This window comes from Heteronotia binoei, chromosome 18 (genome assembly GCF_032191835.1).
Source record: "Heteronotia binoei isolate CCM8104 ecotype False Entrance Well chromosome 18, APGP_CSIRO_Hbin_v1, whole genome shotgun sequence".
NCBI classification, from domain to species: Eukaryota; Metazoa; Chordata; class Lepidosauria; order Squamata; family Gekkonidae; genus Heteronotia; species Heteronotia binoei.
Window position 1 is genome coordinate 47,763,892 of NC_083240.1, and position 17,056 is coordinate 47,780,947.

Below are 17,056 nucleotides of genomic sequence, written 5' to 3' on the forward strand. Positions count from 1 at the left end.
TAAATCAAAAGAGTTTCCGGCTCAACATTAGGAAGAACTTCCTGACCATTAGAACGATTCCTCAGTGGAACAGACTAGATGGCCATCTGACAGCAATGAAGATCCTGTGAATTTAGGGGGAGGTGTTTGTGAGTTTCTTGCATTGTGCAGGGGGTTGGACTAGATGACCCTGGAGGTCCCTTCCAACCCTACGATTCTGTGATTCTATTCTATAGGCCATGTCAGGCTGGACCATGTTTGTGTACCTATTTAAGATTAGGTAACGGAGATATAAACTTTTTGACACAGACAAACACAATTAAAGATTAAATTTTTTTTTAAATAAAACATGCTTAAAACATTAGCACTTGTTGGTCTTAAAGGTGCTTTCTTTGTATCTCTCCCACAGGATCCAGTGAGCTGGCAAAGGAAGCTCTGGCTCTTTCCCTCGCTCCCCAGGGGACCAGGAGGCAGAGGAGCCTCAACCAATGGAGAAAATCGAGGTTTTGCTACAGAATCGAGGTTTTGCTATCCTGCACCTGGTGAGTGAAGGGATATTGCCCCAGAAGGAGGGCTTGTTGGCATATTCATATATAGAATATATATACCTGGCTTCCAGTTGCGTATCTGATCAGGTTCAAGGTTCTGGTGTTCACCTTTAGGGCTATTAAGAGCCTGGGACCCCCATAGCCCCAGACCACCTCTCCTGGTATAGCCCCAAGGGCTTGATGCACAGGAGACAGGAACCTCCTGGTGGTCCCCAGGAGGGAGAGAGTTGGCTGTCTTCTCCTGCCCTGGCCCCTCCTTGCTGGAACTCTCTGTTGAAGAACGGCCACGCTCTGCAGGGCTTCTTGCCATTCCGCAGGGCGTTTAAAGCACAGATGTTCTGCTGGACGTTTAGTTGAGGACTTCTGTCTAGTCCGGCGCTCCTCTTTCTCTTTCCTTTTCCCACCTCCCTCCCCTACGAGGCAATGACATTCCAGGAATTTCCCATCGGAGTGGCTGAGACTACTGGAAGTTGTATATCATGTATTCTTTGTACAATTTGTAATTTTATCATTGCTGTAAATCACCCTGAGTCCTGTCAGGGGAGGCCGGCCTAAAAACCAAAGCAAAAAGTAAATAGAAATGAGCATGCAGAAAGATCCTTCAGCCTCTGGAGATTCCAGCTGTCATTTTGCACTGGCAACTGACAGGCCGCTGGGACTGGGTGGAGGGGATGGAAGGGAGGTTTTGCTGAGGGTGAGCAACAGTTAATTAACTTGTGCACGTTTCAACCACAATGGTACCACAGTGATGACCGTGGCTTTAAAAGGAGATTAATTCACAGAGGAAGGTTTCAGTACCTAGAAACATAGAATCCTAGAGTTGGAAGGGACCTCCAGGGTCATCTAGTCCAACCCCCTGCACAATGCAGGAATCCCACAAACACCTTCCCCTAAATTCACAAGATCTTCATTGCTGTCAGATGGCCATCTAGCCTCTGTTGAAAAACCTCCAAGGAAGGAGAGCCCACCACCTCCCAAGGAGGATGCCTCTTCCACTGAGGAACCACTCTGTCAGGAAGTTCACAGAATCATAGGGACCTCCAGGGTCATCTAGTCCAACCCCCTGCACAATGCAGGAAACTCAATCACTTCCCTCTAAATCCACAGGATCCTCATTGCTGTCAGATGGCCCTCTAGCCTCTGCTTAAAAACTTCCAAGGAAGGAGAGCCCACCACCTCCCAAGGAGGAAGCCTGTTATACTGAGGAACTGCTCAAACAGTCATAGAATCCTAGAGTTGGAAGGGACCACCAGGGTCATCTAGTCCAACCCCCTGCACAATGTAGGAAACCCACAAACCCCTCCCCCTAAATCCACAGGATCCTCATTGCTGTCAGATGGCCCTCTAGCCTCTGCTTAAAAACCTCCAAGGAAGGAGACCACCACCTCCCGAGGAGGAAGCCTCTTCCACTGAGGAACTGCTCTAACGGTCAGGAAGTTCATGTGGACCCTCCTTGTTCAGAGGCTGAGATGGCAGCTGGAGGAGGGGAGATCTTTCTCCCCAGCAAACATTCTGTTCCTCTTGGTGCTGTCTTTCTCGTGGCTCATGTGCTGAACACATGGAAGCTGTCTTCTGCTGAGTCAGGCCATTGGTCTATTAGGTCAGTATTGCCGGCTCTGACTAGCAGCTGCTCTCTAGAGTCTTGGGCAGAGAAAGGCCATTCCCAGAGCCTGCTGCCTGCTGTTTTTGAACTTGAGAGGCCAGGGATTGAATCTGGCACTTTTTGCATGCCAAAAGGGTGCTCTGCCACTGAGCTGTTTTATTTTGCTTTATGAACATATGAAGCTGCCTTCTACTGAGTCAGACTCTCCGTCCATCAAAGTCAGTCTTGTCTTCTCAGACTGGCAGAGGCTCTCCAGGGTCTCAAGCTGAGGTTGTTCACACCTATTTGCCTGGACCCCTTTTAGTTGGAGATGCCGGGGATTGAACCTGGGACCTTCTGCTTACCAAGCAGATGCTCTACCACTGAGCCACAGCCCCATTCATGGCTCTCCAGGGTCTCAAGCTGAGGGTTTTCACACCTCTTTGCCTGGACCCTTTTTTGGAGATGCCAGGGATTGAACCGGGGACCTTCTGCTTCTCAAGCAGATGCTCTACCACTGAGCCACCGTCCCTCCCCAAAATTTACACCACACCTTTCTGCCCCCATAAGGACCACCAAGGTAGCTAACAAGTTAAAACATACATAATAAATATTTAAACCATTTAAACCAGCAAGAAACATATTAAAGCAATTAAATCCAGAGCTAAAATATATTAAAGCCTAGGGCAGGAGGAAGGGATCACTGAGGGATATCAAACAACAAAGCTTTCAACCACTGATGGAAGATGGCAAGAGGAGGGGAAAGATGAGTCTCCCTGTGGAGAATGTTCCAGAGTTTTGGTGCCACAGCAGAGAAGGCCCTCTCTGGGGTTGCCATCTGCCTAAGCTCAGGTGGAGGCACCTGAAGCAGAGTCTGCAAAAGCCACCATAGTGGCCAGGCAGGTTCATAAGGGAGTCAGCAGACCTTCAGGTACTTTAGCTGCTGCCAAGCTATATAGGACTTTCAAGATCAGCACCAGCACCTTGAATTCTGCTTGGAAACAGGCTGGAAGCCAATGAAGACGGAGCAAGGCTGGAGGGCCACGGCCCCTGCAGCCCACTCCAGCCCATTCTGCACAAATGGATGTTCCCGAACATTTTAACAAGGGCAGCCCCATGTGCAGCACATTACAGTAATCTAATCTAGAGAGGTGTTTATTTTATTTATTTATTAAACTTACTAGGAGTAAGGCTCTTACAACGGGCTCTAGAAGGAGGCTCTGGCAAGCGCCTGCCACCCTTGCTGTCTTCCCACCTACCCAAGTGAAGGCATTAAGTTCCCTCCACTTCAAGGGGAGCTTATATCTGTTTCCTAGACAGCAGTTGTAAATCTGAGCGTTCTCCAGTGGTTTCCTAGGAGGAAATGGCATTGTACCTCAAACCCCACCCCTTAAATATCCAGGAATTCCCTAACGTGGAGTTGGCAACCTATCTCTTTCCCCTTATCTGCCCCTCTGACTTCAGCTTTCCATCTCCTTCCCCCTCCCTGCAGCTTCTACATATGCTGTCTTTCTCCACAGTGGGGGTGGGGAAACCAAAGCTGCTTACATAATTCTTTTCTGCCCCCTTTGATCTGAACAACAACCCTGTGAGGCAGGTTAGGCTGGAAGTCTGTGACTGGTCTGAAATCAGTCACTCAGCTTCCACAGCAAGGACCTGGGTCCGGCAGACCCCACTCTGAAGCCCTAACTCCTATGCCCTCCTCTAAGTCCTAAGAATCTCCAGGAATTTCCCATCAACATGGAAAGGTAGCACTGAAGGCCTCTGGGCAAGTGTCTTGCTATCTTCCCACCCACCCAAGTGAAGGCATTCCCCCCCCACCTCAAGGTGAGCTGATCTCTGGCATCTGGAGAGCAGTTGTAATTCTGAGTGATCTCCAGCCCTCACCTGGAGATTGGCAACAGTGGTTCTGAGGAGGAAATTGTTGGTTTGGAGTCTATGGCATTGTACCTCTGAGGTCCCACCCCTCCTCAAACCCTGCCCTCTCCAGGCTGGCCCCTTAAATCTCCAGGAATTTCCTAAACTGGAGTTGGCAGCCCTATCTCCTTCCCTTTATCTGCCCGTCTGACTTCAGCTTTCCATCACCTTTGCCCTCCCTGCAGCCTCTATATAGGAAAATTAGTCATTCTTCACAGTGGGGAGGGGGGAACCAAAGCAGTTTACATAATTCTCTACCCCCATGTGATCTGAACAACAACCCTGTGAGGCAGGTTAGGCTGGAAGTCTGTGACTGGTCTGAAATCAGTGAGTCAGCTTCCACAGCAAGGGCCTGGGTCCGGCAGACCCCACTGAAGAAGAAGAAGAAGATATTGGATTTATATCCCGCCCTCCACTCCGAAGAGTCTCAGAGCGGCTCACAATCTCCTTTACCTTCCTCCCCCACAACAAACACCCTGTGAGGTGGGTGGGGCTGGAGAGGGCTCTCACAGCAGCTGCCCTTTCAAGGACAACCTCTGCCAGAGCTATGGCTGACCCAAGGCCATGCTAGCAGGTGCAAGTGGAGGAGTGGGGAATCAAACCCGGTTCTCCCAGATAAGAGTCCGCACACTTTAACCACTACACCAAACTGGCTCTCCTGTGAAGCCCTAACTGCTATGCCCTCCTCAAAGTCCACCGCAGAATCTCCAGGAATTTCTCACCAACTTGGAACTGGCAGCCGTAGTCAGCACTGCCTCAGAGGCCTGTAGTGAGACCTTTCAGACCAATGGTCTCTCTCTGACAGACTGTTTAATAGGGAGGAGTTGTCAGCCATTACATCGGCTTACAGCATTCTCCTCTCCTCTCGCCCCTTTGATCTGATCAACAACAACCCTGTGAGGCAGGTAAGACTGGTTCGAAATCACCCGGTCAGCTTCTACAGCCCTCACCTGGAGATTGGCAACAGTGGTTCCCCAGGAGGAAAGGCCTCCCTCAGAGGGCTTAGGAATTTCTGACCAACGTGGAAAGGTACCGCTAAAGGCCTCTGTGCGAGTGCTCCCCACAGCCTTGTGTCTTCCCACCCACTCAAGTGAAGGCATTCACTCCCCCCTCAAAGGGAGCTGATCTCTGCCATCTGGAGAGCAGTTGTAACTCTGAGTGATCTCCAGCCCTCACCTGGAGATTGGCAAAAGGAGGAAAGGCCTCTCCCTCAGAGTCCATTCTATCATATGAGCCCACTGTAGCCTCATTGGAACAGAAAGAGTGAAGAGTATTGGCAGGCGGAAAGAGCCCCTCCCTGTTGTGAATGAACATTCCTTTTGCCTCCATTGAAGAGAAGGGACCCTGCGGTCTTCTCATGAGCACAGGCCCGTAGCTGGGGGGGGCCAGGCACCACAAATCTTCCCCCTGTTTTACACCCTCGCACCTCCTTGCCTGCTCTCAGACAGACTGGTCCTGGACTTCCTACAACAGGCCGAGGAGAGGCAGTACTGAGCAGGAAGCCCCCCGTCAGCAGAGAACTGTCTCCCTCGAAGGGCAGTGGGCTTATGCTGGAATTATTGCCTGATGGGGCTGGTGGTGGGCGGGGAGAGCAGAATCAGCCAATGGCACGGCAGAGACAGTGTGAGCCAATCCTGTGCAAGCCACATCTAACAAATGAAAATCCTCAGAATTGCCACCACGGTTGGGCTTTTATTTCTATAACTGATATCCCACTCCCTTTCCCCGGGGGTGGCTAACAGCACACTATATGAAAACAATACAAAAGATACAATAAAGAAGCCTTTAAAATATAAAACGGTTAAAAATCTACCCTTGTTTAAAACCTGTCTGCTATCAAGCAGGGCTGGACGTGTGGATAGTGAAGCCACAGCTGAAGCCTGCAGCTGCCTGCTGGGTCACAATTCCCCAAAGGCAGCCGGAAAAAGAGCAGCCTTGTGTGCCCTGTGGAACCTCCTAGGCAGCTGGCTCCACAGGACAGCGGCCACTCCTGAGACAGCTGACACGAGGCAGGCAGCTAACGGATCAGTCAGTGCCGAGATGAGGATAGGGAGGATCGTGCCAGGAGAGGGGATGATGGTCCCAGGCCGTTTAGGGCTTTAAAGGCATGATGGTCCCAGGCCGTTTAGGGCTTTAAAGGTCAGCACCAACACTTTGAATTGGCACTGGTAAGCCAGCACAGCGGGTGTAGGACAGGGTCTGTATGTGCCGAGCAGGACAGGCCTGGCAGCAGTCTGGCAGCTGTGCCCTGGACCATTGCAGTTTCCGAAGCATCTTCAAAGGCACCCCTGTGTAGAGGAGCACATTTCAGCAGCCCAGTCGCAAGGTGACTCCTGCATACATGACTGCAGAGATGATAAGACACCGTCTTTGTTCATGGAGAGCAAAGGATTGAGCCAGACCCCCAAACCCCTGACAGAGTCGACCATAGAAAGACCACCTCAAGGGTTGGTAGAACTGGCCCCCCCAGTGGTCTGAGCTTCCCCAGCCCCACGTCATCTCTGTCTTAGGTGGACTTAGCCATTCCACCCCTGCAGCCGGGCAGGAGGCCAAGGCTGGAATTCTGGCTCCTGGTCACTCCTTAAAGGAGAGGTAGAGCTGGGTGTCATCTGCATATTGATGGCACCCCACTCCAAACCTCCTGACAATCTCTTCCAGAGGATGCCTACAGATATTAAATAACCGACCTCTGCAGAACCCCACCCATTGGGTCCTGTGGTGACAACCCCTCTCCACACTCATAATTACCAGAGCTTGTTTGGTAGAGAAAGCCCAGCAGGAACTCATTTGCATATTAAGACACACCCCCTGTTGCCAAGGCAGCCGGGACTACGTTCCTGCTTGAAAAAAACCCTGACAATTACCCTCTGGGACTGGCCCCAGAGGAATGAGGAGACCCGGCTTCATGCCCAGGAGACTAGGTGGTTGGCCAGGGCTACTGTGCTACAGGCATGCACTACAGCAGCAGGTCTCTCCTGCCCGGGAAAGGCTGCAGCTGGCTGGCCAGTTGAAGCTGGCAAGAGGCACTCCTGGCCACAGCTGCCACTTGCAGGCCTGAGTCCAGAAGCCCCGCCAGACCACAGGCCACTTCCTTCAAGAGGACTGTCTGCAGCACCGTCCAGACACCTTCAATCCTGGGTCAGACCTGCTGCGCTTCTGTCTTGCTGGAATTACGGCTCATCCTCTTAAAGCAGCACACGAAGAAGAAAAAAGCAGCCTCCTACTGGGTCAAGGTCAGAACAATCAAGTTGGCTCTCCTCTCCGGGATCCCAGGAGGAGGGAGGGAGGGAGGTCTTTCAGGGGCAGAGCATGTGCCTTGCAGGCACAAGGCCCCCAGTTCCAGTTAGAGATCTCTAGTGGCAAGTCAAAGAAGAGCCCTTTCTCTGCCTGACAGCTTGTAGAGCTGCTGTCAGTCAGAGCAGGGCCAGTGTTTTGACTTGCTATAAATCGACTCCAGTTGTGGGAAATGGTGACATCTTGGCCTCCACTCTTTCACCAAGCACAGTGTGCCCCCAAGGCCCTCTGGCAACTGCTGCTGCTGGGTTTAGCATGGACCCCTGGGCTGTTCAGCCACCAGGCCCAGTGGAGCTCCCAGGCTTCAGCAGCGGCATGTCTAGCCTGGCTCCTGGGCTGCATGGCTGCTGCCTGTGCCAGAACAGCTCCTGTGCTGCACATCCGCTGTAGACTGCCAGAGGTGTGTTCTCTGCCTGGAGGTTGGCAACCCTTTATAACATACATCTCCACTTTCGTTCTCTGCATGAACATTCAAGGGGAAGTGGAAGAGTCTGGTACCCTCCAGTCTCATCAGACCTGGGAAGCTGAGCAGGCTCGGTGATTGGATGGGTGACCTCCAAGGAAGGCTCTGCAGAGGAAGTCCATGGCAGCCCACCTCTGCTTCTCCCTGGCCTTGGAAGCCCCTGGGGGGGGGGGTCCCCGTGTTCAGCTGGTTGCAACCTGAGGCCACATTCAGGCACATTTGTGCTCCCAGCCCAGGTGACCCCTCCCTCCCTCCGAAAGCAAAAGGGGAGGGAAGAGCCAGGCTTGTGCCAGGGCGGCACGAGGGGCTTATCTGGACGGATTCGTCTCCCTTCCTTTCTGGACTATTCCAGGCAGTTTGCAGGTCCCGATCCTGGAACGCTAGCAACAAGAAGGCGGCGACAGGCACCGTTTTTCACCCCCCCGCGCAAGCTCCAGATCTGCCTCTGCTCCAAATCCCGGGCCGGAGCCTCGGGGAGAAAAGGGCTTGTGAAGCAAGCGGGCGAGTGGTCAGCCCCCCGCCGAAGGGAAGGCCCAGCCCCTGCGCCCCGCCCCGCCCTGCCGCCGACTACAACTCCCAGGCTCCTCGCGGGCGCCGCCGCCGCTGCCCCTGCCCCCGCCGCTCTCCGCGCGCCTCTCGGCCGGAGCGGGCAGGGCAGGGCTGGCTGCCGGGGCGGGAGGCGGAGCGCGCTGCCTTCCCTCCTCCCTCCCTCCATGCCGGGGCGGCGGCGGCGGCGGCGGCGGCATGGAGCGCGGGGGGCGCGGCGGCGGGGCGGGGGGCGCGGCGGCGGCGCAGCAGTGCGGGCAGCTGCAGGACCTCATCGACATCTCGCTGGCCAGCCTGCGCGGCCTCCGCACCAAGTGCGCCGCCTCCAACGACCTCACGCAGCACGAGATCCGCACCCTCGAGGTACCCGCGCCGGGACGGGGGGCGCCCCAGAGCAGCGCTGCAGCAGCCGCAGCTCCGGGGAGGGGAGGGGGGCAGAAGCCGGGCTGGGGCGCTGCGGAGCCGGCCTCCTTCGGGGCAGGCGGCGCTCTCGGCCCCACATGGCATGCCAGCCCTGCTCGGGGGCAGCGCTCTCCGCGGGCCTCCATTTGCCCCCCTGGCTGCAGAGCCGTGCAGAGGGGCTTCCGCGTCCGGGGAGCTCTCCCATCCAAATCCTCGCCGAGGCGGACCCTGCTTAGCCTCCGGGGTGGCGAGGGAGGGAGGGAGGCGCGATTCTCCTTTCTAACGATGGCATCTCTTGCCCCATTACTCATAATAAGGGACGGGGCATGCAAGGAGCATCTGGGGATTCTCTTACTTGTGCAGTATAAGGTTTGGGGGTATGCACTTTTCCCTTATATGTTGCTCTTTAAGAAGCCTTTACAAGGGGCGTGTGCGCTTTATCCCACAGTCAGTGTTCCCACCAATTCCGCCCCCCCTCCCATTCTGAGCAGAACCTGGGGCAGTGCTGAGTGGGGCTTCCCGGGTTCATGAGCAGCTGCTCAGGCACACAGCTTGGGGGGAGGGAGGGGGAAGCTGCCCGCAGTATCCTTTATAACGGGAAGAATAAGAACCATGAAATCTTGCGCAGTTATGAATGCTTCCCCAAGATCTTGCAGAACGAGTTAGTTTCCTGTTAAGTTTATAAGATGGATTAGTTGTTGGTAGGCAGTGCAGGACTTGAGAAATTGGTAAATATTAATTTTTTTTAACTTTTAATTTTTTTAAATTAAATTAATAATAACATCAAAATGGTACAGACCATGCACTTAACGATAACCATAAATATAACAACAAGTAACATAAAACACCATACATTAACAATGATTAAGTCATTTACAATAATCCAGTGGATGTTACATGACTGTTTGTATATTGCCCATATAACTTAACATTCTCTATTCTTCGTTGATTAATTTCATTCTCAGTTCAAACCTTAAATTTAAATCAATTTTTCATGCATAGCATTTCAAGGCAAAATCTTTTCTTCAGATAGGTAAGTGACAACAGGGTACCATTGTTAAATTGGTAAATATTAAGAACATCAGAGAAGCAGTGCTGGATCAGGCCAATGGCCCATCTAGTCCAATACTCATGCCACACAGTGACCAAAACTCAGATGCCATCAGGAGGTCCACCAGTGGGACCAGAACTCCAGAAGCCCTCCCACTCTTGTCCTCTGAGCACCAAGAACGCAATGCATCACTGCCCCAGACATAAAGCGTCCCCTCTATACCTTGTGGCTAAGAGCCACTGATGGACCTCTGCTCCAGATGTTTATCCAATCCCCTCTTGAAGCTATGCTTGTGGCCACTGCCACCTCCTGTGGCATTGAATTCCATGTGTTGATCACCCTTTGGGTGAAGAAGTACTTCCTTTTCTCTGTTTAAAGCCGTTTAAAGGTCATGAATTTCATTGAGTGCCCACAAGTTCTTGTATTATGTGAAGGGGAGAAAAGTACTACTTCTTTTTCTACCTTCTCTATCCCATGCATAATTTTGGAAACCTCTATCATGCCATCCATCAATTGTCATTTTTCCACGCTAATCTCTTTTTAGCCTTTCTTCATAAGGAAAGTGTTTCATCCCCTTAATCATTTTAGTTGCCCTTTTCTGCACTTTTTCCAATATCTTTTTTGAGGTGTAGTGACCAGAACTGTACACAGTATTCCAAATGAGACCGCACCATCGATTTATACAGGGGCATTATGATACTGGCTGATTTGTTTTCAATTCTCTTCCTAATAATCCCCATCATAGTGTTGGCCTTTTTTTTTTTAATTGCAGTCACACACTGAGTTGACATTTTTAGTGAGTTATCTGCCTTGACTCCAAGATCTGTCTTCTGGTCAGTTAGCTGCCAATTTCGACCCCATCAACATATATGGCTATGCACTTGCCCACATTGAACCTCATTTGCTGCTTTGATGCCCTTGTCCAGCCTCAACAGATTCCTCGGGGACACCTCTCAGTCCTGCTTGGTTCTCACCATCCTGAACAACTTAGTGTCATCCTCAGACTTGGCCACTTCTCTGCTTACTCCCAACTCCAAATCGTGAATGAACAAGTTAAAAAGCACTGGACCCAGTACTGAGCCCTGTGGTACCCCACTGCTTACCGTCTTCCACTGTGACAACTGCCCATTTAGACTCACTCTGTTTCCTATTCATTAGCCAGTTTTTAATTCACAAGAGGACTTATCCTCTTATCCCATTACAGCTGAGTCTTTGATGAAGAACTTTATCAGAAGTTTACTGGAAGTCTAGGTAAACAATAGGATAGATTGTGTGTAACAAGGGTTGCCAACCTCCAGGCAGGGTCTGGAGATCTGGATTTACAACTGATCTCCAGACTGCAGAGGTCGGTTCACAGAGGTGCCTCTTGGGCACTATCCTCACTGAGGTCCTCTTCCTCCTCAGGCTCCACCACCTCAGCCTTCAGCAATTTCCCAACTTGGAGTTGGCAACCACTCCTCAGTGAAGTGTTTTCCATTTTGTCCTCTTCTAGAGATAGTTGTGGCCACTTTCTGCAAAGAATTCACGTCCTGGTCTTGGAGGGAACCCCAAACGGCCGGTGGGTTTCAGACAACCTCTCTGCCAAAAAGCAAAGCAAAATCTGCCTTTGACCTTCTGTGAAGAATGAAATAGGGCAGAACAAGAGGCCAGAAGACAAAGTTGTAGATTGAACTTTCTCAGGAAAAAGACTACAATGACATGGAAACCATTTTTAACAGTTTGTTCTATTACCAAAGCGAAAACTTTTTTAAACTGGGTTTTTTTTTTTCATATTGGCAACCTTTTAGCTGGCAAATTTGGGCCTTGTATCATTCGGGCAGCGCAAATCACATTTTTGGTTTTCCTTGTACATCATATAGATATGTGTGGCAAATTTGGTTTTGCATGTGATCTCTTGTCTCACCTCCTGGCCCCACGCTCTACCTGCCATTCAGACTGGAATCTGCCTCCTGGAGTTTGGGAGATTTGGGGAATCCCTTCTGAGACCAGCTTCTCCAAGTGGCTGCTTTGAGGAAGGGTTTGGGGTTAGAGTAGCTGATTGGCACATACTAGATTCGAGTCCAGAAGCACCTTAGAAACCGACAAGATTTCTTGGGGTAGACACTTTTTGAGAGTCAGATCTCTGACCTTGACATTTTGCCAAAAAACAAATTTTATCATAATCTGATATTTTTCTAAAAGCAGTGGCACTCCTTTACTACCGCATTTTGGCTTTATTGTGTATGTTTATGTTTGCTTGTTTTCCCTCTTTCCCCTTCCCCTTCTTTTTCTGGGAAGTTAGTTCACCCTATGCATTCCATGCATGCGATAAGCTGAGCTCTTTTGAACTCGTCAGAATGTATTCTCTATGTAGGGAGTTTATTTGCAGCTTTTTATGTTGATCATCTTGTATCTCTCTCTTGAACTTCACCTGTCTGAATCAAATCCCAGGATAATGCTGTAGATGTGTTATTTTTGTCTGGGGGAAGTGTCAAGATCGACTAATAACGACTTAAGACTGGGGGATCATGGCCTAAGCAATAGGCCCTGATAAAATCATAATGGATCCACTGCTGCTAATGTTCTACCTTAGTTGCTCCCCTTCCCCCCATTTCTTATTTTAATTTGTAACTGGTGTAAAGGAACTAGCTGGTGCCTTCTCAGGGCCTGAGGTGGGAGGAGGCCTTGCATAACAATTCAAGAGCATTTGCTAGCTATCGTCTGAGAAAGTATCTAGTAGTTGTATGTGAATGTTTCCTCCTGTAAACCCCCCCCCCCGTAGGAATGTTTTTGAAGTGCACCTTAAAACCCATGTATCAATGTATTGGTTTCATTCTTAGCAAGCTAGAGGCTCGCGCCAGAGTACCGGTTATCAATAAATGAAGACTTAGTATCAACTCTGACTCATTCTTGAACCCGTCGACTTGACAGGAAGGGGGAATTTAAAGGGTTAAGATTGTGTGAATATTTGACCACACTTGTTGTATATCGTTGTTGTTTTTAAAAGTTTAATTAAAAAAGAGAATTAAAAAAATTGTGCATGGTTTGCGTACAGACAGCCTCAGCTTCAAACCTCAGTGTCTCCAGCTAAAAGAGCAGGCAGGCAGGGGACAATGTGAAATTCCTCTCCCAGGGAGCTGTTGCCAGTCCGAGTAGACAGTACTGCCTTTGATAGACCTCTGGGCAGACTCTGTATAAAGCAGCCTCATGGGTTAGCCAGCCTTTCTTGTTGATACTGAACACAGACGACAAAATATAAAAGCAATTCAATCAGACATCACAAGATAGTGCAGGACTAGGATTATAACACTGGGAAACAATGCAAACAAAAGCTGTCAAAGGCAATAAAAACGGCCTAAAGCATGAAATACCCTCAGGCAACACAAATTGCTTAAGGCACGACATGCCACATGCAGCAAGTGGGTTACAAAAGTTAGGAGACAACACAGTGAAAGCAAAGTGTTGCAATAGACAGACTACAATCTAATTCTCAACAGAATTATCAACTACAGGATGACTGCAGGTACTTAAATCTGTACCCTGAGGCCTTGTGGAAAGATGGGAGATTCTTCCCATGAACTTGGGGTCCCTTCTCCCCCTAGGTTTGCAAAAATACATAAATCAATAAATCCTAAAAGTTACAAAAATGGAGGAGGATGCTAGAAGCCCCCCAAACAGAGAAGAGTGGCTTGCCCTTGTCTCCTCTGGCCCTCTGTGGGTCATAGAGGAGGATGAAGGGGAGGAGCCACCCTCGCCCTGCTGCCCCCCACAGAGTGGTGGGGCGGGGATGAGTGGGCAAGCAGACAAGGCACTGGGGGGGATGGGCAGAATGGGGGGCAGAGTGACAGGGGAGAAAGGAGTGGTCTGGCTGCAACTCCCCATAACCCCCCCTTGGGGCATCAGTGCAGTGGCCTAGTGGGAGAGGAGCGGGAGAAGATCCCGTTTGGCAGAGAGCTGACCAGTGGGCCAAGGGGTAGGAGTGTGTGTGGGGGGGAGGGATATCCCCTTGTGAGTCTCACAAGTCTGGCTTCTTCCCTTATTAAGGCAACTGCCTCCGCTGCTCCATTATAGTACAGTTCTGATCCTTTTATAGAAATGGCCTCCTGAACAATTCTGTGTCACACAGTCTGCAAAATGATCTTGCCGGCTGAAGTCTTGAGGTGCACCTGGGAGAAGATGAAGGCAGGGCTTTCCTCTCAGGCCCAGCAATAACCGTCTCTCTCCCCCTTGCTGGTGTGTGTGAGTTGCTTCATATCCATCTGGAAGAAAAATTCCAAAGAATGCAAAAAGTTCCCTGCTGCTCTGAGAGGTTATAGTTGGTCTTTCTCTTTATTAAGATTGCAGGTGTCAGATTTAACATGGGGGGGGGAGGGGTAAAGCAGGGCAGCTGGTGCTCAGGGCTTGGTCTGCGGCTTTCAAAGGCCTCCATGGAATCAGGCCTGGCCGACCCCCCCCCCCCGCACTTTGTTCTTTTCCACAATAGCTGGAAGTCACTTCCTTCCCCCTCATTTTCGACTCCTGGCTCTTGGGGCCTGGGGTGATGTGTAGTTGCTTCCCCTCCTCCATCAGGTACCTGGTCAGGCTGGGCTCCTTAACTTTTCTCACAAGCCCACTGGAGTTTTTTTTATTTACTTAGGCAATTTTTATTTCCTCTGGAGTCTTGAAGCAACTTAACATTGAAATAATGACCAGTATGAAAACAAGAGAATGCAACAAGCCCACAGAGTTAATGAAGAGCAGAAACCCCCCATCAAACACCCCTCAGAGCAGGAGCAAACCATAAAACAGCTGGAAGGACAGAAGCCCTAATTCAGTCTCTGGGTTAAAAAGAAATGTCTTGGCTTGTAAGTGAAGAGGAGGGTCCGCAGGCCACCCTCGAGGCATTCCAAAGGGGAGCTGGAGGACCCCCCTTCTTCTGGACTGTTATTTGATTGCACTTGGAAATAACTTTCTTAGGTTTGATTTGTTGGCCGCCCTTCCTTGGAAGCAGGGCTCAGGATGGCTTACATCAGAAGACAAATACAACAGATAATAAAATAAAACAACATTTAACATACCAAAAATATCAGCACTAGAACAATGTAATATCCAGATGACAGAAGAATTGCAGTACCCATCAGCCCCCTGGGCGGAGGGGGAAGGGGGGAGGTGTGAAAGTGCCAGACCATGGCTGTCCTCAGCCGAATGCCTGGTGGGAAATCTCTGCCTTGCAAGCCCTATGGAGAGGTGGTAAATCCCATAGGGTGTAGATGCTCTCCTGTGGAGAGTTCCACCAGGTGGGGGCCAGGGCCAAAAAGAGGAACACCAGGGCATTATGCTCTTCCAGCATACTGAGAGAGGTGGTCCCAAGGTATGCCTTAAATGTTAAAACAAAGGCCTTGAGCCAGATCTGGTGCTCCACTGGAAGCCAGTGCAGCTTGTGCAGCCCAGGCTGAATGTGTGTAGTCCAGGGGGGTCCCCATAAAGACCCAGCAGCCACATTCTGGAGCAGTTAGAGCTTCTGGGTCAGGCACAAGGGTAGGCCCATGTAGAGTGAATTACAGTAGTCTATCCTGGAGGTGTCTGTTGCATGGATTACCGTGGCTAGGTTGGGGTGAGGCAGGTAGGGGGCCAGTTGCCTAACCTGGCACAATTGGTGAAACGCCAGCTTGGCAACCTTCATGACCTTTGAGGAGTCTGTCTTAAGGGCAAAGGGATTGGATATGATTATTTTTTTTATTTTTTTTTAAATTTATATCCCGCCCTACCCCACCAAAGCAGGCTCAGGGCGGCTATCTTTACTGCGAGAGCTCCTCTCCATAAACGGGGCAGAAAAAGATCTCTGTCAGTGGTGACCTGTCAGCCAGATGAGTCTGGTGGCTCACCAGGTGACTTATTTTTTTTACAGTTTTTTTAAAAATTATTTTATTTAGTCTGTTACAACAAATATTTGTAGCTGTATACATTTCGATCTCTCCCTCCCTCCTCCCTTTACTCTTAGTCACCAGGTGACTTATTAAACCTCCTTTAAGATGACTGTCTGCTTGGGATGGCAAAGATTAATTGTAATACTTAATAGTTGCCATCTCAGGCAGGTAGGAATTAAGTTTGGAGAAACGATCTGATGAGCCACCAAAACAGTAAGGCTTGAGAAGCTGTCATCCATTATGGCTGGCTACTTAGTGGATTCCCCTTTGTATAGACCAGGGGTGGCCAAACTGTGGCTCGGGAGCCACGTGTGGCTCTTTTTTATGCATATTGTGTGGCTCACAAAGCCCCCACCACCTCATTGGCAGCTTGGAGAAGGTATTTAAAGTTAAAGTTGCTTTCTTTGCACCTCTCCCTCATCATCTTCCTTCCTTCCATCTGTCCATCCGTCTTTTGGCTCTCAAACATCCGACATTCCTGTTTTGTGGCGCTCAAACATCTTATGTTTATTCTGTGTGGCTCTTATGTTAAGCAAGTTTGACCACCGTTGGTGTAGACTTTATCTAGACCTAGTCCAGCTTTTTGAAGAAGACAGCAATGTCTGTTTGGCTCTGGTTTTTTTTAAAAAGCTTTTCTACTGCTGGCTTTAATTCTGTTCTTAGAATGATGCTCTGCTGGGCTGATTTCATACTTTTTACCTGTCTGAAGTCCCTGCTGGCAAGAAGACCTTGTTTAAAACTATTGTCCTAGCTGCTATTGATATTCATGTTTTAATAACTGTTTTTATGTTTTGTGTTTTATGGCTGTTTTATCTGGTTTGGTCATTGTTTGACCCCAACCTGTGAACCACCCTGAGCCTGCCTTCGGTGGGGAGGGCAGGATATAAAATAAACAAATAAATAAAATAGAATATGCATAGTGTGAGGTCACTACAGGATGACTGCAAGCCTTGGGCAGTGAAATGTGTGCTAGTGATACAGCAGACGGGGTCCTTTAAGCTGCAGAGTCTTGCAAGCAAAAATTCTCCTTCGTGAGCTACTGGCATTAAAGTTGTGAGCTCCTGCATCAATTATTTTGTTCTGGGGCTATTTTTCCTGAGCTAAGCCTCCAGTGTGAGCTGGAGGCTAAAAATCTGTGAGCTAGCTCGCGCTAACTCAGCTTAGAGGGAACACTGGTCCTAAGCATCGAATGAGCGCATGAGATGTCTGCAGGCAGCATGAACACTATTCTTCCCCTTTTGGCAGAAGATCCTTATATTTCTCATTGCTTTTATCTGGACTCTGCAATGCATCCTTGCTGTATAACCCATGTGGCTGCTGCCAGTTAGAATGGTGGCTTTGCCCGCATTGTGTGTTTGGCCAGTGATTGGTGAGGACTTGTCTCCCTTC

The 17,056-nt window shown here is 49.9% G+C and overlaps 1 protein-coding gene across 1 annotated transcript in view; it reads left to right on the forward strand.

Annotated features, from left to right (window-relative positions):
* The first annotated feature begins 8,535 nt into the window (after positions 1 to 8,535).
* Positions 8,536 to 17,056, forward strand: part of KSR1 (kinase suppressor of ras 1) — a 180,172-nt gene continuing 171,651 nt past the window's right edge. The window contains exon 1 of the mRNA XM_060259190.1: positions 8,536 to 8,692. The gene's annotated coding sequence lies outside the window, so the exon portion shown is untranslated. The remainder of the gene's footprint in view (positions 8,693 to 17,056) is intronic.